Source organism: Cervus canadensis, chromosome 4 (genome assembly GCF_019320065.1).
Source record: "Cervus canadensis isolate Bull #8, Minnesota chromosome 4, ASM1932006v1, whole genome shotgun sequence".
NCBI lineage: Eukaryota > Metazoa > Chordata > Mammalia > Artiodactyla > Cervidae > Cervus > Cervus canadensis.
In genome coordinates, this window is record NC_057389.1 from 30,608,059 (window position 1) to 30,635,464 (window position 27,406).

General features: G+C 39.7%; 1 protein-coding gene across 1 annotated transcript in view; it reads right to left on the reverse strand.

Annotated features, from left to right (window-relative positions):
* Window positions 1-27,406, reverse strand: part of TENM2 (teneurin transmembrane protein 2) — a 1,360,160-nt gene that overhangs the window by 1,068,283 nt on the left and 264,471 nt on the right. The window contains exon 3 of the mRNA XM_043464766.1: window positions 20,550-20,613. The gene's annotated coding sequence lies outside the window, so the exon portion shown is untranslated. The remainder of the gene's footprint in view (window positions 1-20,549; window positions 20,614-27,406) is intronic.

Here is a 27,406-nt window from a genome sequence, read left to right on the forward strand (position 1 = left end):
TGCCTGGAGAATCCCAGGGACGGCGGAGCCCGGTGGGCTGCTGTCTATGGGGTTGCACAGAGTCGGACACAACTGAAGTGACTTAGCAGCAGCAGCAGCAAAGATTTTGTGCCACTGACCTAACTTTGGGTTCTCCTCTCTGGTCTGGGTGCACATCTACACTATCTTTCACAGTCTCCCTTGCATGTAGGTGTGGCTATAGAATTGAGATCTACCAATGAAAGGAGAGAAGTTAGGTGGACCATTTCCAGTCAAAAACCATTAAGACCTTCTAGATGCCTCACCACATTCCTTTTTCCTACAGCTGGCCCAAATGGAGGTGATCCTGGAAGATTTATATTGAATGTAGCAGAGTCTTTATTAACCTGGGTTCCCTTCTCCCTCTTAAGGACAGTGTGAAAGAGAACTACTCACTGCTATTCACCTATCTACTCCTGTTATTAAGAAACAAATGCATTCTTCAGTGTTTTTTGTTTTTTTGTTTTTTTTTGTTTTGTTTTGTTTTTTTTACAGCTATGGTTGGCCTACATTAACAGACACAGCTAGACTCCATCATACTTGTTGAATTATACTGCAGGCTAATATTTCCCCAAGCTTTGGGCTCGGCATCTACTCCTCCTCAATATCCTTCTTTATCACCTTTGGCACTCCTATTCTGTAGCTTTCTGAGTTTCTGCAAAGTGTTCCCTAACCTCAGAGAGGATATTTCATAGCCCTCTAATGTTTTCACTTTTGGGTTTCAGAAGAATAGAGCAAATTAACCTTGTGAACTCTTACTTGAGCAGAAGCCAGGAGATATCCATCATTGCAAGCCCCCCAAAATGACCTGATCTAGGCCCTGAATACATTTCTCTACCTTGTTCAGTTTTCCTGAGCCATCTTTGCTAAGAAATTTTTCTACATTTCAAGTGTAGAGGATGCTTCATCTCTTCCGATGCCAAGTGGAAATGTGCCTTGACACACAGTAGGCATGCAATAAATATTTATCAAATATTATTTATCCTCTAGACCTTTGAGAAGAGACAGCCAGAATTCTAATACTATAACTTTGCATATCAAAGCAACATGATACCCACAGTACAGCTAACATACAAAATCTCAAAAATCCATACAAACAACAAAGAAGTATCACTGCCTCACTGAACTATGGTTCAAAGTCATTTTGATTCCCTCATTCAAAGTGAAACATCTCATAGGTGAAGTTTATGAGGTCAGTGAGGTATGCTCCATCCTTTATGAAGATGAGGTGGGCCCCGGAACTTGGCCATTTTTCAGCAGCTGTGTGGAGTGCAAACTGGATAGTATAAACTTGCCTAAATTAGTTCAACAGAGGGCAGGGAGACAGCCTTAGCTTCTGCCCATTCTCCATCAAGAAAAGTAAAGAAAATATTACTTCTCAACTCCTCATTTGTTCCAAGCGAACAAAGTACAGAATCAGAAAACAAAATTATCATGTAAAATGTACAGTGAATATAGAGCATTAGACGTTAACATTAATTGTTTTAACACTACCTTATTACAGTTAATGTTCAGATTTATAGATTTCCCTATGGGACAGTGTTGTTCCATTGTTTTGTTTTTATACCTTTGTACGTTGTAACCCTACTGGAATTTAGCTATTTGTTAGAATCCAAAGAGCCCCCTTGGTTGAAGGCAATTGCAAAAATGCAGTCAGTTCTCATGCTTCTGTTGCTTTATGCGCACACAAAGCTGGACCTCAGAATCAACTTTTATATCACGTTCCTTTTCTTTCCAGACGCCACAATCCCTCTGAATGTATTCAGAATATAAAGACTCTAATCATTAGCGCTGTTTCCTATTCAGGGATTTAAAACACCTACAAGCTGAAGTTGTGTCTATAGAGAATGGTCACACTCTACTACCATTTTTCATAGTTTATTCTTTCTCAAAAGAGAGAGCCAATTTGCCTCTATATATCACCACTTGGCCAAATAAAAACAAAACTGTCCAATCACCATAACCTCTCAAGCAAACAAACTAGGAATGGGACGCAGGAAAGAAATACGGTTGGCATTTACATCGATCACCACACTTCTCACAAGCTGCTCACTAAATCTATTTGCTCAGCAGCATTCTCAGATACTAAAATTTCTGTATTGAGATGCACAATACAACAATCGAATAATAGGTCAAAACAGTAAGCTTTTACTACACAACAGTGTTTCAGCAAGACACATGTTTTCTCTCTGCATGGGGACTTGCCACAGTGCAGGAATGAATGCCATGAAATGCCCTCGTATTTCAGGTCAGAGAGCAGAAGTTTGCAATACACATCAGATTCCTCTTGCATGATACTTCCATCAAATAAAATCATACGTATGGTATACTAAATATGCATGCTGTGCAGTAGAAATATAATAGGAACCACAAACACAAGCCACATATGTAATGCTACATTTTCTAGGTGACACATGATAAAATTAAAGAAACAGGTGAAATTAATTTTAAAGGGATATTTGATTCAATCTAATGTATCCAAAAATATTATAATTTCAATATAATCAGTATTTTAAATTTTACTAACAGGCCATTTTATGTTCTTTTTTTCCTACTAAGTCTTCAAAAATCTTTGCGTGTTTTATATTTATAAAGCATCTGAACACGGACTAGCCATATTCCAAATGCTTAACAGCCGTATGTTGCTAATGGCTACCATGTTGAACAACCAAGTTTCATACATTTCTGCTCACATTTGGGCACAATATCATGCACCCCCTTCCTGGAATGCTCCCTATTACCAAGTAGCCCTTCACCTAGCCAGCCCTATTCACACTCAGAGCTCAGAATTATTCATTCAACACAGGCTGATGGAGTGCACAAGATATTCCAGGCAGTGCTTTAGAGGAAAAGGAAAAAGGATGGACAAGGCAAAGTCTCTGCTTTTAAAAAACATAGCAAGTCTAATCATTTATCCAGAGAAATGTAGCCCACTTCCTTGAGAGGACCTGCCCTCTCAAGATAAGCTTTTACAATGCACATCCTTACTTCATAGGACATTTTCGACTTTAATTTGCTTAATATCTAACATCCTTCATAGATTGCAAAGACCCATGAAGTTGTAAGGAGGATATATATCTTATTCATTGGGCTTCCCTGGTGGTTCAGTGATAAAGAATCTGCCCTGCCAATGCAGGAGATGTGGGTTCAATCCTGGGTTGGGAAGATCCCCTGGAGAAGGACAACTCACTCCAGTAATCCTGCCTGGGAAATCACAAGGACAGAGGAGCCTAGTGGGCTATAGCTCACAGGGTCACAAAAGACTCAGACATGACTGAGCAATTAAACAACAAGTCTTATTCACCGTCAGCGCCTGGCACAGAACCACTGTGCAAAACTACTCACTGACTATAAGGAAGGAGGAGGAGAGAAAGAAGGGAAAAAAGGAGGGAGGGGAGGAGGGAGGGAGGAAAGGAAGAGAGAGAGGAGGGAAGGAGACACACACACATTGGAAGAGGTGAGACAACTCTCTCTGAATCAGTGATGTTCATTAGCTAAATGTATAGCCAGCTGCTATAATAATTTACACTCCATCCCTTATTTATATGCAGACCTTTCAGAATTCTCCCAAGTTCCATAGAATTGGTACTTCATACCTTGTATCTCATTGACTCTTTCCCTGGATTTGCTTCAACAATGTTTTAATTCTGGATATGATCTAAAGATATGGATGAAAGGGCTGTATATTTTACAGCCACTGCAGTAAATTATGAAAATTTTTTTATCCAGTTTACTTCATGTCATACATATCAAAAAGAAGTTGGCTAGGTTTCACCACTGTCATCTGGTCAAAGAAGAACAGGGTGGCTATAAGCTACCCCCACTCCCAAATCTGGGCTTCCTGGGTAGCTCAGACATTAAAAAATCCACCTGCCATGTGGGAGACCTGGATTCTATCCCTGGGTTGGGAAGATCCCTTGGAGAAGGGAATGGCTACCCACTTCAGTATTCTTGCCTGGGAAATCCCATGAACAGAGGAGTCTGGTGGGCTACAGTGCATGGGGTCATAGAGTCAGACACGACTGAGCGACTTTCATTTTCACTTTCACTCCCACATCTAGCTCTAATTACAGATAAGCAAACATTTCCCTTCTAGTGGCCTAGTCACTCTTACTGATTCAATTAATTAGTCATCAGAATTTCATTTTTTTGGCCAGCATTTGTTTTTGTTTCTCAATTTCTGCTAGCACACAACATATATGCATATTTATGCTTCAGTCAAGAACTTTGAAATGTTTTATGATATGTACTGAGTGCTTGAATCTTTTCCCTCCAAATCCATATTTTACTCATTCTCTCATTTATTTCTTCAGTCTATATTTCAGTTATGATTATTGATGCTAAAACTGTTTGCAGCCCTCCATCTCTGCCCTCCCACCAATACACACATGTGCAGCATCAATTCAGCTTTTACTGACTCTGACATTCATCATAAAGTGTGGGAGCAACAGGGAGATGGTTTGGCTTCTTCTTCTTCTAGAGAAGTCAAGGGTTTTCAGAGTGTAGTCCAACAGCACACATATCATCAACAGTACACATAGGAACTTGCTAGAAATGAACATCTTCAAGCATCTCCCCAGAGAAACCAAATCAGAGAATCTGGGGATGGAGTTCAGCAATCTGGTTTATGGAGCCCTCCACGGGATTCTGATGATGGTCCAGGTGATTCTGATGGATCACCCGATACACAGTTTAAAAACAACTGCTCTCAGGCAACCTCTTGCCCTGTGACTAAGTGGGATATTACCAAGGAGATATAAGTGAATTTGCTCTTGGATGGTACCATGGTACCATGACACAGAAACATATAGAGAGAGTTGACATATAACTTTATGATTAAAAAAATGACTAAAAATGAAACTGTAAACAAAAATAAAATGTATAAAAAGTGGTACAAGCATTGAAAAAAGTAGAAATTCATCAAATTTCACTGTAAAGGGGAAAAGAAGTCACTGGTGCTATTTTAAAATCTACAACATTTCTCAAGTGAAATTCCAAGTTGTCTTTCAGTTTTTATTTACAGTATTTTTAGATCTCCCTCTGCATGCTATGTTTTCTTTCAGACACTGCCAACTTTTTGTTTCTGTCATCTGGTTTCGAAAATGAAATTTCTCATCATTTTTTAAGCATTTCACCATTTCAATTGTCACACTCATGCTTGGTACATCTGGAAGTTCCTCTGATACGATGGATTTAGAATCTACATTTAAAAGCGTATCAAATAATTACCAATATTTAATTTCATGTTACTTCGGAGGGGAAAAAAAATCCATTAGAGGTTCTATAGCTCTTCTTCCATGCCATCCCCTAAATTAAATTTCCTATTAAAAAGACTAGATTCTAGAACTTCTCAGGCTTCACATTTTCAAATTTAAATTCAAAAAAGCAGAAAGGAATGATATGGGATGAAGTGACTTATCCCTGGGGTTTGTTCTTTTTAAACTATAAGATAAACTGAGAATCCCAAGAGGGAGGGTGGGAGAGAATCAGATAAGTCAGGTCGGCATCCTCATCTTATTTTCTTTTGTGATTACATACAGCACTGGGGTGTTTATTTCAAGCATCAGTCATTTATTTTTTCCTTCAGTACCAATGCACTCTTGATGACTAGAATTCCATTTTAATTATTTTTTTATAAAAATAATGTGGCACCACTGAACTTTGATGTTTCTCCAGAAGATGCAAAATATTAAAGTGCTCTTCCTTTCCCCGAACTATGATGTGCCTTCAGAAAGCTAAGTCATCTCACATTTGAACAGATCAGACTGTGAGGACGGTGTGGCATGGTAACAAAGAGCATACAAACTTGGGAGTCAGATTGTACAGGTATGAACTTTTCTTGGTCACTTACTTGCTATACGACTGTGAGCAATTTGTAAACTCTGTGGCTGAGCTTTCTCATCTAAAACACGAGCATAAGGGGGCTTCCCTGGTGGTTCAGTGATAAAGAATCTGCTGCCAACTCAGGAGACACAGCTGTGATACCTGATCTGGGAGGATCCCGCATGCAGAGGGGCAACTAAACATGCATACCACAGCTACTGAGCTTGTGCTCTAGAGCCCAGGAACTGCAACTACCGAAGCCTGTATGCCCTACAGCCCATGCTCTGCAACGAGAGGAGCCACAGCAATGAGAAGCCCATGCCCCACAACTGGAGACTAGCCCCTGCCCACTGCTTCCCTGGTGGCTCAGTGGTAGAGAATCCACATGCCAAGGCAAGAGACACGGGCTTCATTCCTGGGCCAACATTCCCTGGAGAAGGAAATGGCAACCCACTCCAGTGTTCTTGCCTGGGAAATCCTATGGCAGAGGAGCCTGGCAGGCTAAAGTCCATGGGGTTGCAAAAAGTGAGACATGACTGAGTGACTCAGCACACATGCACCCCAACTAGAGAAAAGCCTGGGCAGCAGTGAAGGCCCACTAAAGCCAAAAGTAAATAATTAAATTTAGAAAGGCTACTTCATTAAAAAAATTTAAAAATATAATGGGCATAAGAACTCTGGTTTAGGCAAAAGAATTGCTGGTAGGGAGGATCCAAGAAGTCAGTGCATATATAGGTTATAGTATGAGGTCTAATTCATAATATCAAATGTTTATTGTACTATTTGTTGATAATGTATCATAACTGATTTATCTTGGGAATGATGACTTGATTAGAAGTCCTTCCTATGACGGACAAGTGTTTTAATATTTTCTGTCTTGGCATTAGCTAATAGTTAATGGTGTTTCCCATAAACTTGTCAAAATGAATGATGGACATATGATTGCACAAATAAGTAGCTGGGTCCAGGGAGATTCTAGGAGGGAGCTTTCCTTGCACAGGAAGAACCACTTTCCCAGCAAGCATCCTTTCTATCCACAGGGGCCCTCCGCCTCTTCCTCTTTCCCATGTCCTATGTCACCAACACAAAACTACCCCTTCATCATAAGCACACAAGAGTAAGCAGAAGGGTTCGCTATGCTCAAGCATGCAACTACTTTCCTCGTCTAAGGGAGAAAGGGTCCCTGTTACATTGTATGGAATGGTTAATTTTGCTTGTATTATATTAAAGCACCTGAAGAATTTCATGTCATGATATGCATCAGGTTATCTTAATAATTACACCTTTTATTTTTGTGTTTAAATATATGGGTGTCTAGATATATATTTAATACCATAATATAAGTATATGCTCAAATATACTACAAGTATTATACAAAGGAATACATTTTCATATATTTCATATTTATTTTGCATATATGTGTATGTATATTTTTATAAAAGTGAAAGTGTTGGTTGCTCAGTCATGTCCAACTCTTTGTGACACCATGGACTTTAGACTGCCAGGCAAGAATACTGGAGTGGGTTGCCATTCCCTTCTCCAGGGGATTTTCCTAACCCAAGGATCAAACCTGGGTCTCCTGCATTGCAGACAGATTCTTTTATACTGTAAGCATTATACAAAGGAATACATTTTTACATACTCTATTATATATTTATTTTATATATATGGGCATGTGTATACGTACACATAATTCACTAAAAACAGTGTATGCTCATTGTAGAAAATATGTTGCATGGATATATGGATATTTCTAGCCATTAAATGTATAGTAATACTCACATGCAAAAATCTGACAGTCCACTAAACATATTTATTAGTACTTATAGAAGTAGCAGGAATAATAATCCTCTCTCCTCTTGAGTCCCAAACTAATTAAGAAGCACTCTAAAACTGCAGTGTGAAATGTGAAAGCCTTTGTCCCTACTCCTCTCTTGCCATAGAAAAGAAGGAATGTCCATGTTCTAGACAGAAGAGGCATCTTGTTCCAGGATCCAGTTCTATCCCTTTGCAAGTTCTTGGTTACTTGTCCCCAGAAGAGCAGGACTCACTTGTCTGACTGGTGAAGATGAAATGAGCAAGCAGAGTCCACTCTCCAGTTGCCGTGCTCTGTGACCACGAGACTTGGCACTGCTTGGGTCTACCTGTGACTGTGTACTCAGTTTCACTGGGGGAGGGGGTAAGTTCAAGGAGTAACAAAGAGTACTCAGTTCAGTTCAGTCGCTCAGTCGTGTCCGACTCTCTGTGACCCCATGAACCGCAGCACGCCAGGCCTCCCTGCCCATCACCAAATGCCGGAGTTTACCCAAACCCATGTCCATCGAGTCGGTGATGCCATCCAGCCATCTCATCCTCTGTCGTCCACTTCTCCTCCTGCCCCCAGTCCCTCCCAGCATCAGGGTCTTTTCCAATGAGTCACCTCTTCGCATGAGGTGGCCAAAGTACTGGAGTTTCAGCTTCAGCATCAGTCCTTCCAATGAACACCCAGGACTGATCTCCTTTAGGATGGACTGGCTGGATCTCCTTGCAGTCCAAGGGACTCTCAAGAGTCTTCTCCAAAACCACAGTTCAAAAGCACCAATTCTTCGGCACTCAGCTTTCCTCACAGTCCAACTCTCACATCCATACATGACCACTGGAAAAACCATAGCCTTGACTAGACGGACCTTTGTTGGCAAAGTAATGTCTCTGCTTTTTAATATGCTATCGAGGTTGGTCATAACTTTCCTTCCAAGGAGTAAGTGTCTTTTTAATTTCATGGCTGCAATCACCATCTGCAGTGATTTTGGAGCCCCCAAAATAAAGTCTGACACTGTTTCCACTGTTTCCCCATCTATTTGCCATGAAGTGATGGGACCAGATGCCATGATCTTAGTTTTCTGAATGTTGAGCTTTACGCCAATTTTTTCACTCTCTTCTTTCACTTTCATCAAGAGGCTCTTTAGTTCCTGTTCACTTTCTGCCATAAGGGTGGTGTCATCTGCATATCTGAGGTTATTGATATTTCTCCCAGCAATCTTGATTCCAGCTTGTGCTTCTTCCAGTCCAGCGTTTCTCATGATGAACTCTGCATGTAAGTTAAATAAGCAGGGTGACAATATACAGCCTTGACATACTCCTTTCCCTATTTGGAACCAGTCTGTTGTTCCATGTCCAGTTCTAACTGTTGCTTCCTGACCTGCATACAGGTTTCTCAAGAGGCAGGTCAGGTGGTCTGGTATTCCCATCTCTTTAAGAATTTTCCACAGTTTATTGTGATCCACATAGTTAAAGGCTTTGACATAGTCAATAAAGCAGAAATAGATGTTTTTCTGGAACTCTCTTGCTTTTTCAATGATCCAATGGATGTTGGCAATTTGATCTCTGGTTCCTCTGCCTTTTCTAAAACCAGCTTAAAATCTGGAAGTTCACAGTTCAGCTATTGCTGAAGCCTGGCTTGGAGAATTTTGAGCATTACTTTACTAGCATGTGAAATGAGTACAATTGTGTGGTAGTTTGAGCATTCTTTGGGATTTCCTTTCTTTGGGATTAGAATGAAAACTGACCTTTTCCAGTCCTGTGGCCACTGCTGAGTTTTCCCAATTTGCTGGAATGTGGAGTGCAGCAGTTTCACAGCATCATCGTTCAGGATTTGAAAGAGCTCAACCGGAATTCCATCACCTCCACTAGCTTTGTACATAGTGATGCTTTCTAAGGCCCACTTAACTTCATATTCCAGGATGTCTGGGTCTAGGTGAGTGATCACACCATCGTGATTATCTGGGTCGTGAAGATCTTTTTTGTACAGTTCTTCTGTGTATTCTTGCCACCTCTTCTTAATATCTTCTGCTTCTATTAGTTCCATACCATTTCTGTCTTTTATTGAGCCCATCTTTGCATGAAATGTTCCCTTGGCATCTCGAATTTTCTTGAAGAGATCTCTAGTCTTTCCCATTCTATTGTTTTCTTCTCTTTCTCTGCATTGATTGCTGAGGAAGGCTTTTTTTTTTTTTTTTTTTTCTTTCCTTGCTATTCTTTGGAACTCTGCATTGAAATGGGAATATCTTTCCTTTTCTCCTTGGCTTTTCACTTCTCTTCTTTTCACAGCTTCTGTAAGGCCCCCTCAGAGAGCCATTTTGCTTTTCTGAAATTTCTTTTCCATGGGGATGGTCTTGAGCCCTGTCTCCTGTACAACGTCACAAACCTCCATCCCTAGTTCATCAGGCACTCTGTCTATCAGATCTAGTTCCTTAAATCTATTTCTCACTTCCACTGTATAATCATAAGGGATTTGATTTAGGTCATACCTGAATGGTCTAGTGGTTTTCCCTACTTTCTTCAATTTAAGTCTGAATTTGGCAATAAGGAGTTCATGATCTGAGCCACAGTCAGCTCCCGGTTGTGTTTTTGCTGACTGTATAGAGCTTCTTCATCTTTGGCTGCAAAGAATATAATCAACCTGATTTTGGTGTTGACCATCTGGTGATGTCCACTTGTAGAATCTTCTCTTGTTTTGTTGGAAGAGGGTGTTTGCTATGACCAGTGCGTTCTCTTGGCAAAACTCTATTAGCCTTTGCCCTGCTTCATTCTGTACTCCAAGGCCAAATTTGCCTGTTACTCCAGGTGTTTCTTGACTTCCTACTTTTTCATTCCAGTCCCCTATAATGAAAAGGACATCTTTTTTGGGTGTTAGTTCTAAAAGGTCTTGTAGGTCTTCATAGAACCGTTCAACTTCAGCTTCTTCAGTGTTACTGAAGAAGGCATAGGCTTGTATTACCGTGATATTGAATGGTTTGCCTTGGAAAGGAACAGAGATCATTCTGTCGTTTTTGAGATTGCATCCAAGTACTGCATTTTGGACTCTATTGTTGACCATGATGGCTACTCCATTTCTTAATAGGGATTCCTGCCCACAGTAGTAGATAAAATGGTCATCTGAGTTAAATTCCCCCATTCCAGTCCATTTTAGTTTGCTGATTCCTAGAATGTTGACGTTCACTCTTGTCATCTCCTGTTTGACCACTTCCAATTTGCGTTGATTCATGGACCTAACATTCCAGGTTCCTATGCAATATTGCTCTTTACAGCATCGGACCTTGCTTCTATCACCAGTCACATCCACAACTGGGTATTGTTTTTGCTTTGGCTCCATCCCTTCATTCTTTCTGGAGTTATTTCTCCACTGATCTCCAGTAGCATATTGGGCACCTAACGACCTGGGGAGTTCCTCTTTCAGTATCCTATCATTTTGCCTTTTCATACTATTCATGGGGTTCTCAAGGCAAGAATAGTGAAGTGGTTTGCCATTCCCTTCTCCAGGGAAGCTGCTATTTTAATCTCAATGATCTGGCTCTCCTTCTGTTGGTTTCTAACCTAGCTTGGGAATAGAGCGAGGTTATTCTTTGGTCCTTTCTATTTCCTTTGTAAGACCCAAATCACTATTCTATAATTTGCTTGCTGCCCTTTCACATATTGAGAATATTTTCCTCTGCTGTTAAATATTCTTTCTTCTGTAGCAACATCTTTAATGACTATTCAGTATTTCCTTTGTATGATGCTCTGTACCTTACTGAGTCAGCCTCAAATTATTAGATAATTGGGTTTTTAAAAATTAAGTTACTGTAAATAATATAAGCATACAGTGATCTTCCTAAACTGTTCTGTTCATTTCCTGAGGATGAATTCTGAAATGAAGTCTTGCTGGATCAACATGTATGAGTATTTGAAATGTTATTTTAAATATACAGTGAGAAGCTGTTATTCAGCACGTTTGCCTCGTCTAATGCTCCCCCCAGAAGTAAATGAGAGTACCCGTTACCTTTTACCTGTACTAGAATAAAAGAACAGTATAAAAATAACCTGTCATATCTCACTTCCTGCGATTTGATATGCTTTAGGCAGTGGAAAAGAGCCAGGTGCATCCTTTGTTTGGAAGACACTGTTTTACTGCAGTTTGCCCAAGTGTGAAATGCCAGATTTCCTTAAGTTAAGTCACCTAATCTCTTGACATTACAAACATTAGCATTTTAAAACCTGTTTTGAAATTAAGACAAAGGCAAACATTATTACTAATGTATGTATGTGTGTGTGTGGTGGGGGGAGGGGGGGGCGGGAACCATGGGAACCAGGGAAGGAATTAAGACTGAGATAACAGCAGAGAACCAGCAATGGGCCAGATGAGGCTTGTAACTGGAACCAATTTGACAAGAATCAGAAGGTGTCCATTTGCATTTTTCATTTTCTGAACCTTTCGGTCACACTTTTAGGAACCCTGGATAAATCCTTACCTCCTCTAGACTTCTGCTTCTCGTAAAGCTTAAAAACACCACAGGCAGTTACAACTACACACAAACACAGCTCAATTTAGGCCACAGGATGGCACTCTGGGTGCATACAAGTGATGAAGTGTCACACTCCCCCTGGAAAAAAAGGCTCTGTGTCCCTTGGGAGGCTGGAAAGCTGCCACGCACAGCCTCAGGTAAACAGTCTGGCACCTCCAGGGGAGGAGTTGATAGTGACTAACATTTTCTTCAGTCAGAATGCCCAGCTTCTCAGGTGTATTCTTCCTCACAAGTCAAATGCTGGCCAGAGCCTCCCTATGCCAGCTGACCTCCTAGGCTTCTTGCTGTCTTCAAGGTTACACTTACAGAGAGTGAGAATATTCTTATTTCATCAAGGGAAGCTACTATTAATATATCCTTGAGATGAACATGCAGGGAAAGGTAAACCACTTCACTGCTTGTGATTACATAGTAGAAGTGCATTTCCACATCGTTCATAGTTCCAAGTACCTAAGACAGAAGTGCTGTTTTTCTTTAAATATTATTAATATTCCACTGTGTAGGAGTGAGGTTAACATGTTAAATGCAGTTTCAGGCAAATCATATAAAATAATTTTTCCCATATCTGGACAACTGAAGTTGTCCTTATTATCATAGTTATTACTATTGTCATTTATCATTAAAATGTGATGTATAAAGGAAAATATCCTTAAGCTTTACATGTTAATTTAACACTTCTGATATAATCACCAGAACATCCAAAGGAGACATAAAGGATACCATGAGTCCTTGGCAGACAAAATACACTTAACTACATATTTAGTAAAGTATAAATAATGGTAAAAAGAACTAGATTAAAACCACGATAGTGATTTTCACTGATGCAAAGAAAGAAGGAGTTCCCAGACTAAGACAGATGAGGGACAATAATAGGAGACAGTGAGGGGACAGAGTGAACTTCTGTCAAGGAATTACCAGAAAATAATTCAGTATTTCAACTGTGAGGAAATGACAGAAATCCTTGAATGCAAAGTTATGTGTTGTTTTTGTTTTTAAATTCGCCCCAGAAACAGAATGAAGCCTGGTGAGCAGGGATGTTTTGTGATGAAGATACCGTTTTGGCATTAGTCACTTATCACTGCAGAAAAGATTGGATTAGGGCCAAGGTAGAGGTGAAGAAGAGAGACAACACACAGGGACGTGTTAGGAGGACACTGTAATTGACTAATGTAACAGACACTCTCAGACATCCCAGCATCTGAAAACCTGACCACAGATCCTTTCAGCTCAGGACAATAATTCTCTGAGCTGATCTCCCAGGACTCATTTTTCTTCTCCTGCCATCCCCTCCAGTCTTCGCTCCTTGTCCTGCTCTACCAGAATAATCCTGGGACGTGTCCTCAGGTCCCTTACTCCCAATTTATTTGGTAAAACCCTGAATGCATCCAACCAGCCATCAGTTTTTCTACCCCTACTGCACTCATACAGATTAACAACAATCAGGGTTATCCAACAAGACCGAAAGGTTTAAGTGTAAATTCCTGAAACAGGGCCTAAAATTGTCCCTGCCCACATTTACTACATTTCTCTGTTCTATTGTATTCTCGGCAAGTGTGATGGGTGAATCTTCACATGCCCTTCCTTACTTTCTTCTGATAATCTTGCCTCATTCTCTTGAAGAACACTTGCTGTTGTTGACTCCCTATGTCTTTGCAACCTTATGGAATGTAGCCCACCAGGCTCCTCTGTCCATGTGGTTCTCCAGGCAAGAATACTGGAGTGGGTTGCCACTTCCTTCTCCAGGGGATCCTCCTTACCCACGTATCAAACCTGTTTCTCCTGCATTACAGGCAGATTCTTTGCCACAGAAACCATGATATGGAGACTTCAGTCCAAATTGAGAAACCCATTGGATCTGCGCCCATTTTTTCCTGCTTAGTGTAATGGGAAAATGTTTCTTCCATGAAATGCTAAAACTTTCACATGTGCATGGGATCTGAGCCCTGCTCCTTCCAAAAGATTTCTATTGTGAATTTTGACCTCACATTTTATAATTGATAGTTCCCGTTCATACATAAACATGATCTCAAATACCATTCATTTATTTCATCGTCAAAGGTTTAAAGATTCTGGGAAAGATTGAAGGTGGGAGGAGAAGGGGATGACAGAGGATGAGACGGTTGGATGGCATCACCGACTCAATGGACATGAGTTTGAGTAAACTCTGGGAGTTGGTGATGGACAGGGAGGCCTGGCATGCTGCAGTCCATGGGGTTGCAAAGAGTCAGACACGACTGAGTAACTGAACTGAACTATATATCAGGTGTTTATGAGTAAGCAATATATGAGTTTTTAAAAAAGACCAAAAAATTACACATAGTTCCAGAGTCTGCTAGTAGAAATTCTAGTCTCATCTCAAATCAAACAAAAACATAAAACAATCCACTTTCATGAACACACAGCCCCCTTCAGCTATCAAATCACGCTGCTGCACCTCATAGAGAAATTTCTTCTAAGAGTTGTGTACCCACCATGTCCCCACTTTGCCATCTTACCATCATTTTTCAAACCACTCTGATTTTGTTCCTGTTCCCATCATTCCATTAAAACTGCTCCAGCTCAAGTCTCAAATGCTACCCATGTTGCCAAATCCAACACGCATTCTTCAGTCCTCATCCTTATCTTGGCAGCACTGAATTATATCATCAATCCTTTCTTCCTGAAGCACTCTTCTCTTGCCTTCTGTTACACCACACCCTTGCTGGAATTCTTTCAGTTCCTTGATTAGACATTGTATGTGATTCTCTCTGTGCATGCAGTTCTCCTTGTTTGCATATCTGAATCTTTCTACTCTTCAGGATTTAGCTCAAGCATCACTTCTTCGAAGAAGTCTTTTCTAGCCAACCAATCTAACGTGAACTCCAACTTCTCTTTCATGCTGCCCTAATCTTTGCCACCAAAATTGTCAGCTTTTGTCACAAAATTGTATAAAAATGTGCAAAATTTGCTTAAGAATATTTTCTACCACTATTAATTGATTTTATAATACTAATCTGTCCAGTAATGGCATTATGTACAATTATATCCTTAATGCCTGGTATACAGTAAATGGTAGCTGAATGTATGAACTAGGTATTTAGCCCTCCTTATGTTGTACCATGTTTGAAACTGAATGAGACAGGGTTAAAAATAACACCCTGTCTTTTGGCATGGATAATAAGGAAGTTTTCAGTGAAATTCATTTGTTGTTCAGTCGCTCAGTCATGTCCAACTCTTTGCAACCTCATGGACTACAGCACACCAGGCTTCCCTGTCCTACACCATCTCCCAGAGCTTGCTCAAACTCATGTCTATTGAGTCGGCGATGCCATCCAAGCATTTAGTTCTCTGTTGTCCTCTTCTCCTGCCTTCAATTTTCCCAGCATCAGGATCTTTTCTAAAGAGTCAACTCTTCACATCAGGTGGCCAAAGTATTGGAGCTTCAACTTCAGCATCAGTCCTTCCAATGAATATTCAGAGTTGATTTCCTTTAGGACCAATTGGTTTAATCTCCTTGCTGTCCAAGGGACTCTCAAGAGTCTTCTCCAACACGAGTTCGAAAGCATCAATTCTTCAGCACTCATCCTTCTTTATGGTCCAATTCTCATATGCATACATGACTACAGGAAAAAACCATAGCTTTGACTATACAGGCCTTTATTGGCAAAGTAACGTCTCTGCTTTTTAATATGCTGTCTAGGTTGGTCATAGCTTTTCTTCCAAGGAGCAAGCATCTTTTAATTTCATGGCTGCAGTCACCATCTGCAGTGATTTTGGAGCCTGGGAAAATAAAGTCTGTCACTATTTCCATTGTTTCCCCATCTATTTTCCATGAGGTGATGAGGCCAGATGTCATGATCTTTGTTTTCTGAATGTTGACCTTGTTTCCCCATCTATTTGCCATGAAGTGATGAGACCAGATGTCACGATCTTCATTTTCTGAATGTTGACCTTGTTTCCCCATCTATTTGCCATGAAGTGATGGGACCAGATGTCATGATTTTTGTTTTTTGAATGTTGAGTTTTAAGCCAACTTCTTCACTCTCATCTTTCACCTACATCAAGAGGCTCTTTAGTTCTTGTTTGCTTTCTGCCATAAGGGTGGTGTCATCTGCATATCTGAAGTTATTTTTATTTCTCCCAGCAATCTTGATTCCAGCTTATGCTTCATCCATCCTGGCATTTCACATTATGTACTCTGTGTAAAAGTTAAATAAGCAGGGTAACAATATACAACCTTGACATACTCCTTTTCCAATTTGGAACCAGTCTGTTGTTCCATGTCCAGTTCTAACTATTGCTTCTTGATCTGCATTCAGGTTTCTCAGGAGGCAGATAAGGTGGTCTGGTATTCCCATCTCTAAGAATTTTACAGTTTGTTGTCATCCACACAGTCAAAGGCTTTACTGTAGTCAATGAAGCAGAAGTAGATGTTTTTCTAGAACTCTCTTGCTTTTTCTATGATCCAGTGGATGTTGACAATTTGATCTCTGGTTCCTTTGCCTTCTCTAAATCCAGCTTGAACATCTGGAAGTTGTAGGTTCACGTACTGTTGAAGCCTAGCTTAGAGGATTTTGAGCATTACTTTGCTAGCATGTGAAATGAGTGCAATTGTGAGTTAGTCTGAACAGTCTTTGGCATTGTCCTTCTTTGGGACTGGAATGAAAACTAACCTTTTCCAGTTCTGTGGCCACTGCTGAGTTTTCCAAATTTGCTGGTATATTGAGTGCAGCAGTTTCACAGCACTATCTTTTAGGATTTGAAATAGCTCAGCTTGAATTCCATCACCTCCACTAGCTTTGTTCATAGTGATGCTTCCTAAGGCCCACAGGAGTTTGCACTGCAAAATTTCTGGCTCTAGGTGAGTGATCACACCATCGTGGTGATCTGTGTCATTAAGATCTTTTTTGTATAGTTCTTCTGTGCAGGAAAATTTGGAAGTGGGTTTGCTCTAGGAGAAAGGTTGTGACCCATTTTGGGACACTGAGTTGAGCTGTTAGTATTTAAGTTGAGCTGTTACCATTTAAATTGAGCTGTTACTATTAAAAGGAAAAGACAGCACGTGGGACACAGCCATGTTTTAGTAGACACAGTGGCTTCCTCTCCACCCTAACCCACTGCTTTGTTGTTGTTGTTCAGCTGCCAAGTCATGTCTGACTCTTTACGACCCCATGGACTTTACACGCCAGGTTTCTCTGTCCCTCACCGTCTCCTGGAGTTTGCTCAAGTTCATGTCCACTGAATCGGTGATGCTATCCAATCATCTTATCCTCTGCTTCTCTCTTCTCCTTTGGCCTTTAATCTTTCCCAGCATCAGGGTATTGTACAACCCACTGTACTGAAGCCATAGTACTTAGTGGTTTGATCTTCCCTCCAGTAGTATACCACTTATGTTACTCTTATTTTCCCTTGTCAAGGATTTGTTTGTGAACCCAGGTCTAAGCCAATTGGTGTAGAACATCCAGTGACAATAGAGATTGGCCAGGAAAGAGGATGGGACCCAACTCTGTGCAAGGAGACGTGAGGAGGTTTCTTAAGATGTATGGGAAAATCTTTCTTGTTCTGTGAGCATTAAAAAGAGATGCTCTCTCTATCCTGTTGAACACAATGGAGGAAGCACATAGTTCTCACTGCAACTGTCAATGCACAGCCAAAGGAAAGCCAGGTTTGGAATAAAGCCAATGGGTGGACAGCAAAACCAGAAACGTGGTTTCCTGATTCTGTCATATATGGCTGGGTTAACGAACCCTGAAGCCCCCTAATTCTGTTTTTCCTATTATGACCAAATAACTTATTAATAGCTTATTAGTAAGCTGGATTGTCTTTTATCTTTATTCTTATTTTAGCTAAGAACTTCCTTATTGTTACACATCAGGAAAGATCTTAGGGGAATGAGTATAAGAAAAACCAAGAAAATGGACAAGTGCACTTAATGAGTAACATCATTAAAAAAAAAAAAAAAGAAAGAAAATGGGAGGACTCAAGCAACAATAGGCAGCCAAGTACTATATCTGAAGAAATAAGTTACTAGTTAGAATAAATATAAAAAGTGAAAAATAGAGATGAATATGGCAAAAAAAAAAAAAAAAAAAAAAAAACACTACCATAGTCACTTAGTTATCTACTCTATTTTGTAAAGGAGTGATGCTGGTCATATTATTCAATCATATCAGTACAACAGTATGTGAGAGAAGTCCCCGTACCAGTAGATAAGAGTGTGTGCAAAAGTATTTCTGAGGAGAAACTTCAACAAAATTCCAATAAAGTCAAGTTCATCAATTTACCCATGTACATACAATACTTTGTATGCATTTCTCATCTCTTTCACCATTTATTTAGCCATGTGTCTTATTCCAGGCACTGTCCTAGTACCGGGTCTCAGCGACAAGTCTGTCCTTAAGTTGCCCACGGACTCCTGGTGGATAGAAAGACCGGGAAAATGTATTCCACAGTCTGGTTAATTCTGAAATGAATGTAGGTATGGGTCCTGGCAATATAGAAACTACATAATCCTCGGTAGGTTAGGTGAAAAGTCCTGGGGAAATATTGCCTGCTCCATGTGTCTAAGGGAGAGCAGGAGTTGTCAGGCAAAGGAGAAAACAAACAGAACATGAAATGAGAGATGGATAATACAGCTCTAGAGTCTGCAGTATGACTCTTGTGTCCTGACCTGGCTTATGGCTTTCTGGTCCTCTTATATATTGCCCCATCAACCTACAAAAGGCCAATCAGCCCAATGCAAATAAGAAAATAAACGAAAAGCATCTACTAGCCATGGCATTCAACATTATCACTTTTGGTGATATGAATGAACATGACAAGAAACTCTTCAATGATTCCTTCAAGATACCAGATCTTTTTGTACTCATTTTGAAAGGCAAATGACTCAGATTCCAGTTTCTCTGGGATTTATTTCATCTGCTTATAGGAAGACCTGTAGATTCAGCCACATAAGGACACTGATCTACTTATAAACCAACTATGCAAATACTGCTAATTACATTTTATACACCTTAGTACAATGCACATGGGTGTCCAGAAAAGACTTCTCTCAAAGAATATCCAACCACAAGCAAATAACTGCTTCTTATTTTCTAAAACAGAAACAAGTGGAGCAACTTGTATCTGTGATCAAGAAAATCTTTTCTTGATCAGTGTAGTGAGAGTCCAAACAACCTGACTATTTTTCATTCTTCACAGGCTTCTGCTATGTTGATTAAGACAATCTGCTAAGTCCCAGTTCTTACTATAATATTTCAGAAGCTCTTCTTCTTGTGCCTAGGTAGTCAGAGGAGGGAAGGTCAGCTCACCAATCATTCTGTGAAAGGAAATCAGCACTTCCCAGGGACAGGTGCTCTGTGTATGCAAACATAACCATCACTGGCACAGAAAAAATTTCTTTGCAAATCTCAGTAACTAAAGAATTTACAGTCTCTCTCAATAGCTAACTCTCGTCTTCAGAACATTCTAACTTTGGAAAAACTCTTCCTCAGATCTAATCCGAGCCTATCTTCATAGAGAATACCTTAATTTAGTCTCAGGAAGAAGCAGGAAATATACTATGTGGCAAGATTTGAGGCACGACAACTGGGTCTTTAGGCCAAAAATATCTCTCCTACTGATATTCCTGTATCTCACAGGACCTAAAATCTATTGATTATTATGATATGCCATTACTTTCTAAATGATTAAGTAGTAAAATATGTTGGCAATCTTCCTATGAACTAATGCTTTATCACTTAAATTTTTTGAGTTTATTGAAAAAGCTTTAAAATCTTATTTAAATATAGACTTTAATTGCATAATCCTTTTGTGGAAACTATAAACAAAGTGAATTCCTAACACTTCCTCATATTCAGCATCCAACTCTTCTGAACCCGTTTTTTTTTAAAACTGAGTCAAAAATATCTATGTTTTTCCACACATGAAAATTCTCTGTGCTTGAGAGTCGGTGATGCAGCATTTCTTAAAATAATGTTCTGCTATCATCTTGGTGATGTTCCTCCAAGTGGTTGACATCCATTCTATAAGTTTTGTTGCCCATGCTTTCTTGATTTAAAGAGGTTTAAATGGAAGATCATCAGAAAACAACTAGAGCAAATATTTATTCCCTAAATGCCCATTAAATAAAATATCAAGTTACTGCATTTGATACAGACAGTTTTAATATATACTACTTAGAAAGCGCATGAATTGATTGAAATTTTGACCATGTTTGCACATGAACAATGACAGTGCCATTGCAGTGATCTCTGGCAAACAGTGACTCAACGTTGTCATCAATTTTTTCAGAGATGCTAAAATGTGAAAAACAGATGTCTTAAATTGCTGAAATATGGATATTCCAGATAAATAATTCAGTTATATTTTCATTCATTCAATCATTAAAAATTATTTTTGAGTACTCACTGTGTGACGGTGATGAGAGCCACAAACTGCTAAAGTGGATGGACTGGTTTCTCCAATTACACACCTACAAATTCATAGATCTATAGTTACATACTGTACCAGAGTTTATGACCTGATAGTGAACAGAGGTTCCTAGTTTTCCATAAGAAATCTTTTGATTAGGAAAAACCCCAAGGGGAGATTGGGATTGACACGTATATACTATTGATACTATGTATAAAAGAAATAACCAATGAGCGCCTACTGCATAGCACAAGGAACTCTACCTAGTGTTCAGTGGTGACCTAAATGGGAAGGAAATTCAAAAAAGACAGTATAGATGTGTATGTGTAGCAGATCCACTTTGCTGTTCAGCGGGAACTAACACAACATCTTAAAGCAACCGTACTCTGATAAAATTTTTTTTTAAAAATTGCTATTCTGCCAAGAAGTTATATACCCTGAAGAGGAAGAAGAGTAAGTGGAGAGGTTTTGGAAATAAATAGATGTATTATTCTGAAATAATGTTTACACAGGACCAGAAAAGCACAGAGCAGACATGGACTAAGTGGACAAGGGACTCCTGCCTTTGAATTGAGAGAGTCCAGATGCAGCGGTAAGCTGAGAGGGAGAGGCATGCAGCAGCAGCTGCCAGCCCGTGACATGGAAAGATTCTTATCGAGTCTTTACTTCCCTTTGATTCCAGTAGATTGACTCAGTGGATGTTTTTCTGACTCCCATGAGCTTTGCAAATTCAGAACTTGTTTGCCTGGCTGCAGGATCTAACTCAGTCAATCCCTACCCCATATGCACCCCTGGGTTCAACCTTCCTGCCTGCCTCTTGCTGTATCACACCTTTCATCACAGAACAATCAAATGAAGCTTTACAAAGGATCTTGGAACACTTCTAAAACAATCTAAATATCAGATTGTTTTAAAAGGAAAATCACATAATAACACTCAGCTTTCTTCCTGTCATACATTCTCCTCTGACAATGAAGCTCATGTCCTCCAACCCGATTCAGGTGACAGGTATCCCTCTCAGCTACTCCCAGATAATCTTTTTGGTTATTTATATAGGAATCATAGTAGCTTCATGTGGAAGAAGTAACTTCCCCATTTTCTGGTTCACTGAGGTGAGCAGCTTAAAACAAGCACACATTTGACACAGAGACACACGGAGATACATACGGGACTCTCATACATCAGTCACTATCCTGGCATTGGATGTATGAATGGTGAAATGATAAACTGTGTCCACATGGAGTTCCCTTGGCTTGGAGAGAAAGACAGACAGATCAAGAGTTCCTGTAATAATTAAGACGAGGACAAGGTAGCATGCAGGGCTTCCAATGCTGAGAATATTCAGAGATGATCTCGAGGAGGAGGAGACACACAAGTAGAGAGATGAAAGATCACTAAGCACATGTGAGGTAAGAGGGTGCGCTACTGCTAGAGTGAACATCTACTGATTTTTGCCTCTTTAGCTGCCTTTCCTGCCAGTGATAACAGCAGCATCACTACCTGAGGGGCCCCCATCTCTCCATGTGATTCATTCCACCTCTGCTCTAGGGCCATGTATATGACCCTGGTCCCACCCATCATGGAATCTCACTGTCCTGACCACAGGACTAGTGACAGATGCAAGACTTTTAGCAGACTAATGAGACTTGAATGCCAGACTTTTATTATACCAGGTAAGAAAGAAGTGGTCTCTTTTTGTCCTGGAGTTGCCAATAGGCTAGACTGTAATTGGGAGCAGTTGGCGGCCATCTTACAACCCTGAGGGAAAGCCTGTCTGAGACAGTCATTGTAGAAGAAAGCAGAACTGACAGACGGAGAATTAGATCAGTATCTGATAAAACTACTAAAGTATCTGGATTCAGCTTTGCCTGAATCTGTAATAAATTTACCTCAAATTCTGGTCTTTGGTTTTATTTATGCATTTAATCTGGCTGCACTGGGTCTCTGCTGCTGCACGTGGGCTTTCTCTAGCTGTGGTGAGCGGGGGCTACTCTTTGTTGCCGTGTGTGGGCTGCTCATTAGGGTGGCTTCTCTTGCTGCAGAGTAAGGGCTCGAGGGTGCACAGGTGGCACATGGGCTCAGGGGTCATGGTGCATGGGCTCAGGAGTGCGGGCTCAGTAGTCGTGGTACACAAACTTAGTTGCCCCACGGCATGTGGAGTTTTTTCTGGACCAGGGATTGAACCTGTGTCCCCTGCACTGGCAGGCAGAGTTTTAACCATTGGCCCACCTGCGAAATCCAACCTCAAACTTTTCAGTTGAGTCTAGAGTTTCCCTTTTTCACTAGACAGATTAAGCTCTATTGTGTTTCCTGTTTTTAAAGAGCTCCTAATAGTGCGGTCGGGTGTGTGGTGCATGGGAGAAAGACAGATTTTGATGGGCCACAAAGTGGAATGTTCAATTTAGTTCAGTCGCTCAGTCATGTCCGACTTTTTGTGACCCCATGAACCACAGTACGACAGGCCTCCCTGTCCATCACCAACTCCCGGAGTCCACCCAAACTCATGTCCATTGTGTCAGTGATGCCATCCAACCATCTCATCCTCTGTCGTCCTCTTCTCCTCCTGCCCTCAATCTTTCCCAGCATCAGGGTCTTTTCTAATAAGTCAGCTCTCCGCATCAGGTGGCCAAAGTACTGGAGTTTCAGCTTCAACATCAGTCCCTCCAATGAACAACCAGAACTGATCTCCTTTAGGACGGACTGGCTGGATCTCCTTGCAGTCCAAAGGACTCTCAAGAGTCTTCTCCAACACCACAGTTCAAAAGCATCAATTCTTCTGCACTCAGCTTTTTTTTTACAGTCCAACTCTCACATCCATACATGACCACTGGAAAAACCAAAGCCTTGACTAGATGGACCTTTGTTGGCAGAGTGTTAGGGGCTGAAAAGTCTTCTCTCAAAATTCATATGCAGAAGTTCCAGACCCCACAACTTTAGAATGTGAATATAACTGGAGACAGAGTCTTTAAAGAAGTAATTAAGGTTAAGAGAAGTAATTGGAGTGGGCCCTAATCCAATATGATTGATATCCTTTAAGAAGAAAAGAAAAAGACACACGTGCACAAAGGGAACTGCACGCGAAGACATAGGGAGATACTGCCACCAACAAGCTAAGGAGAGAGGCTGCAGAAGAAAGCAAGCCTGCTGACTCCTTGATCATGGACTTCCAGCTTCCGGAACTGGGAAAATACAAATTGCTGCTGTTTAAGCCACTGAGAATGTATTGCTTTGTTAAGGCAGCCCTAGTAAACTCACGGAGACAGGTTCCCCAGAAGAAAGATGTCCAAGGAGAAACAACTAGGGTTGTCAAAATGGGTACATTTAGATGTGATGACAGACTGAAAGCTCTAAGAGGTAGAAATGGAATAGTGTAAAGTACATTTAAAAGGACACAAGAAGTGGAAGGGACATATTGTCACTTTCATCACAATTTTGTTTTCATTCCCTCTTCCTTTTATGTAATTTCTTTGTCCATGATGGAGGATAAGCCACAGTGTGTAGTGTTTAGACTTTGTCACTCAAGGCTTCGAATACCTATATGTTTTGAAATGTATCAGGGACCCACTTGTGCCAAATATAACCAATCTTTCCTGCTAAATTTATGGAATAACCGTCTTTCACAAGAGTTAACAATTGTGATGTGCAGTCTGATAAAAGTGACATTTTTAAGTTTGTCTCTTCAAGACACTGGCGTCTAAGAAATGGGTTATTGTTGATTTTTGCTTCCAAATGGTATGTGGTTCTATTTTGTCTGTGCACAGCAGAGTCCTGAAGAAACAAGGTTTAGTCTGGCCTTTAAACAATGATGACAAAAAGCCTCAATTGTTGAACCTTCAAAAACTTCCGAACCTCAAGGACATGCTCTTCACTGTTAACTGTAATGAAGTCCTTTAGCTTTGGGAGTTAGAGAGAAAAAGGGTAAAAGTGAACGATGATTCAAAAGCTAGCGGAAGAGAAAGAAGGAACTTCTGTTCGAAAAAGAATTTTAAAAATTGGATTTGTTTGCCCTGAGCCTGGGTGTGAGAACTCGTTATGGACTAAATTCTTCATGTTTCATCTGGATACACAAAGACAGTGCTGAAGTTGGTAACTCGAGGGAACCAGTCTTCTGTGTTATTTCTAACTCTCCACTTATTAAAGTTAGACCAATAACTATTTTCTCTGTATCGAGTTTTATCAGAGACATTTTCAAGTGCTCTTTACTTGCTTGATAGAAAGCATCTGGGCATTCTTGAGTGTTTTCATGGATTTTTACCCATGCTCATAAAAAAACCATAAGGTTCTTTTTTTTTTTTTTCTTTTAAAGCACCATTTCACTTTCTGATATAATTGTTTATTAATTTTCAGATCACTCTATAAATCATGTCCTCTGTATCGGGCTGTCAAATACCATTTTTTTTTTTTTTAAACAATACTGCCTTCTCAGACTCATTGTTGATGTTAGCTTTCAATTTTGGCTGGGATATTTTCTGCTGATTCACTCTAAAAACAACTCCTTCTAAATGCTTTTTATACTTAGGGAGAAAATGAAATCAAGTGCACTTTTAAAATCACATTAAGTGAACACATTATATATTAACAAGCATTTTCTTATTTTTATAATGGGGAAAATTGTTAAGCACAATTTCACTTTCCCTAATTGTAATAAAACAGAGTTGCTTTTAGACTGAAACACAATAAACTGTCTGATAAATAGCAGTCAACTGAAGGCAGGGTTGAAATCCTAGTGAATATGCTGACCCTCCTCATAAATGGATGTAATTTATAGATAGGTCAAGACTTTATGCCTCCCCTAAAATATATATTTCCAGCTGGTTTCCTGTTTGATAGTTTCAGACATTGAGGTATAAATGAAAGTGAAAAACAAAAAAGAAGAGGGGACATTATGTTGCTAAAACCTGTAGTTACACATACAAAGACGTGGCCTTCTATTTTAAAATGAAGTTTGAATAAAACTGCGTGAGCAGACAGCTGCAGCTATACTGACTTTCAGAAAAATATTTATCTATTTCCTACACAAACAGCAAGGTCAGGCTTTTACGTTCCACATTTTCTATGAGGCTTCCAATGTCAGAGCCCACAATGATGTTTTCCCTCCCTAAACTCATATTTATTGTTGCCGCCCCTGATTTGGCACTTAGCATATGCTACCCAGTATTGTTAATTACCTTTTTTATGTACATGTCCTGTCTGTTCACGTAACCAACGCTCCTTGACTATAAGGGCAATATCTTAGTGTACTTTATATTGCCAGCACAGAGTAAAGTGCTTTGCTAGAGTAACATCTGTTTTGGGATGATGGTGGTGATGATGCAATAAAGAAGGGGCATTATTCAATTGCACTGGGACACTAAGGCAACTGGAAAATTCTCTGCTACCAATCCTACAGCTTTGTATATTACAGGAATTTATCCAATGTTTGGCAAATTTTAAGCCATTTTCTTTCAGTCCATGTAAGCTGGTATTGAGCTATTGAATTAATTCACATTGCATTTTTATATACATTTTATTCTTCTAGCAGGTTCTCACTCAATAAACCCTTTGGTCAGTGGTTCTTCCTCCTGGCTTAAAATCAACAAGGCTTTATAAAATACAGATGCCAAGGCCCCAATCAACATCTAAAATATCAAAATATTTAGAGATAGGATTCAATAATCAATGTTTTTAAAATATTTCTAATGATGATTCTAATGTGCAACCACCACTGAAAATCCTTCAAAGACTATACTCATGTCAATATCCAACCTTATTTTTACCTCTTCTAAAGTTTCTACAGACTTTACATACTATTTAAAACCTTCATGAAGTAATGGTATGCACAAAGACAGGAGAGATCAAATGATTCTCATTTAGATGTGTTTTTGTATCACATATTTCTTCATTGCCCACATTGTTTTATAAAAGATCTGAAGTAACTTTCAAAATGCTTTTAGAGTAAAATAAATATTGAGGGAATTGGAACTGAAAGGCAGGGGAAAAAAATAACAATAGAAAATCATGCTGGTGATGTTTGCAAACTGGGATGCTCAGTGCCTTTTCTAAGGCTTGAAGTAGCACACAGATTTATTTAAATCTACATTTCCTAGCAGCCAAAGCAAGGAGGGAAACAAAGGTGCTATATGGTTTTCATAAAATTAAAACAGTTCATTTTTCCAGACACTTATAGATCCTTAACAGGAAAACTTTTAGCTGTGATAGACAACAGCTCCAACTGAATTATTGTTATTAACAATAATGTATTTCCTCCCACTATTTCTTAAAGTTTCTATCAGTATCATCTGCTGGCAATAATGATAGAACACAATTTTGCAGAAGCAGTTCTGTAAGGAGCCTAAATTGTGCAATTATTCAGAAAGTAAATTTTAGAGAATGAATGCCCTTCAGATAGTCTTCCATAGATATTTTTTGTGACTGTGTTTTTGATAATGATTCGCAAATGTTTTAAGACTGTCTTCAAATATGAAAGCCTTCTGTGTTAATAGTCTCTATTTCTAAATAAGGGCAGACTCATTGGCTTGACCATCATCTGTGTAGAGGGACTAGTTCTGGTCTTTTCACTAAAAATAAATATCCAAAATTAACACACATGGTTGAGATGCTAAAAGCCCATATCTAGAGTTAATTGGTGAAAGAAGTTTCCTTTAGACTGGAGCAAATTTGCCCTAGGAAAATAGTCCTTAGTCAGCTTTAATACTGGAACTGTATAACTGAAAACTTCCTAGAGTTGAGCTATGCATCAAATATTTCCTTAACTATATTTCAATAAATATTCGATTACTGTCCTTATTGCTTTTCCAAATATAAGTCATCAGGGCACGAGCACCTTCACCTTCCCTTAATATCCAGTCATGCTA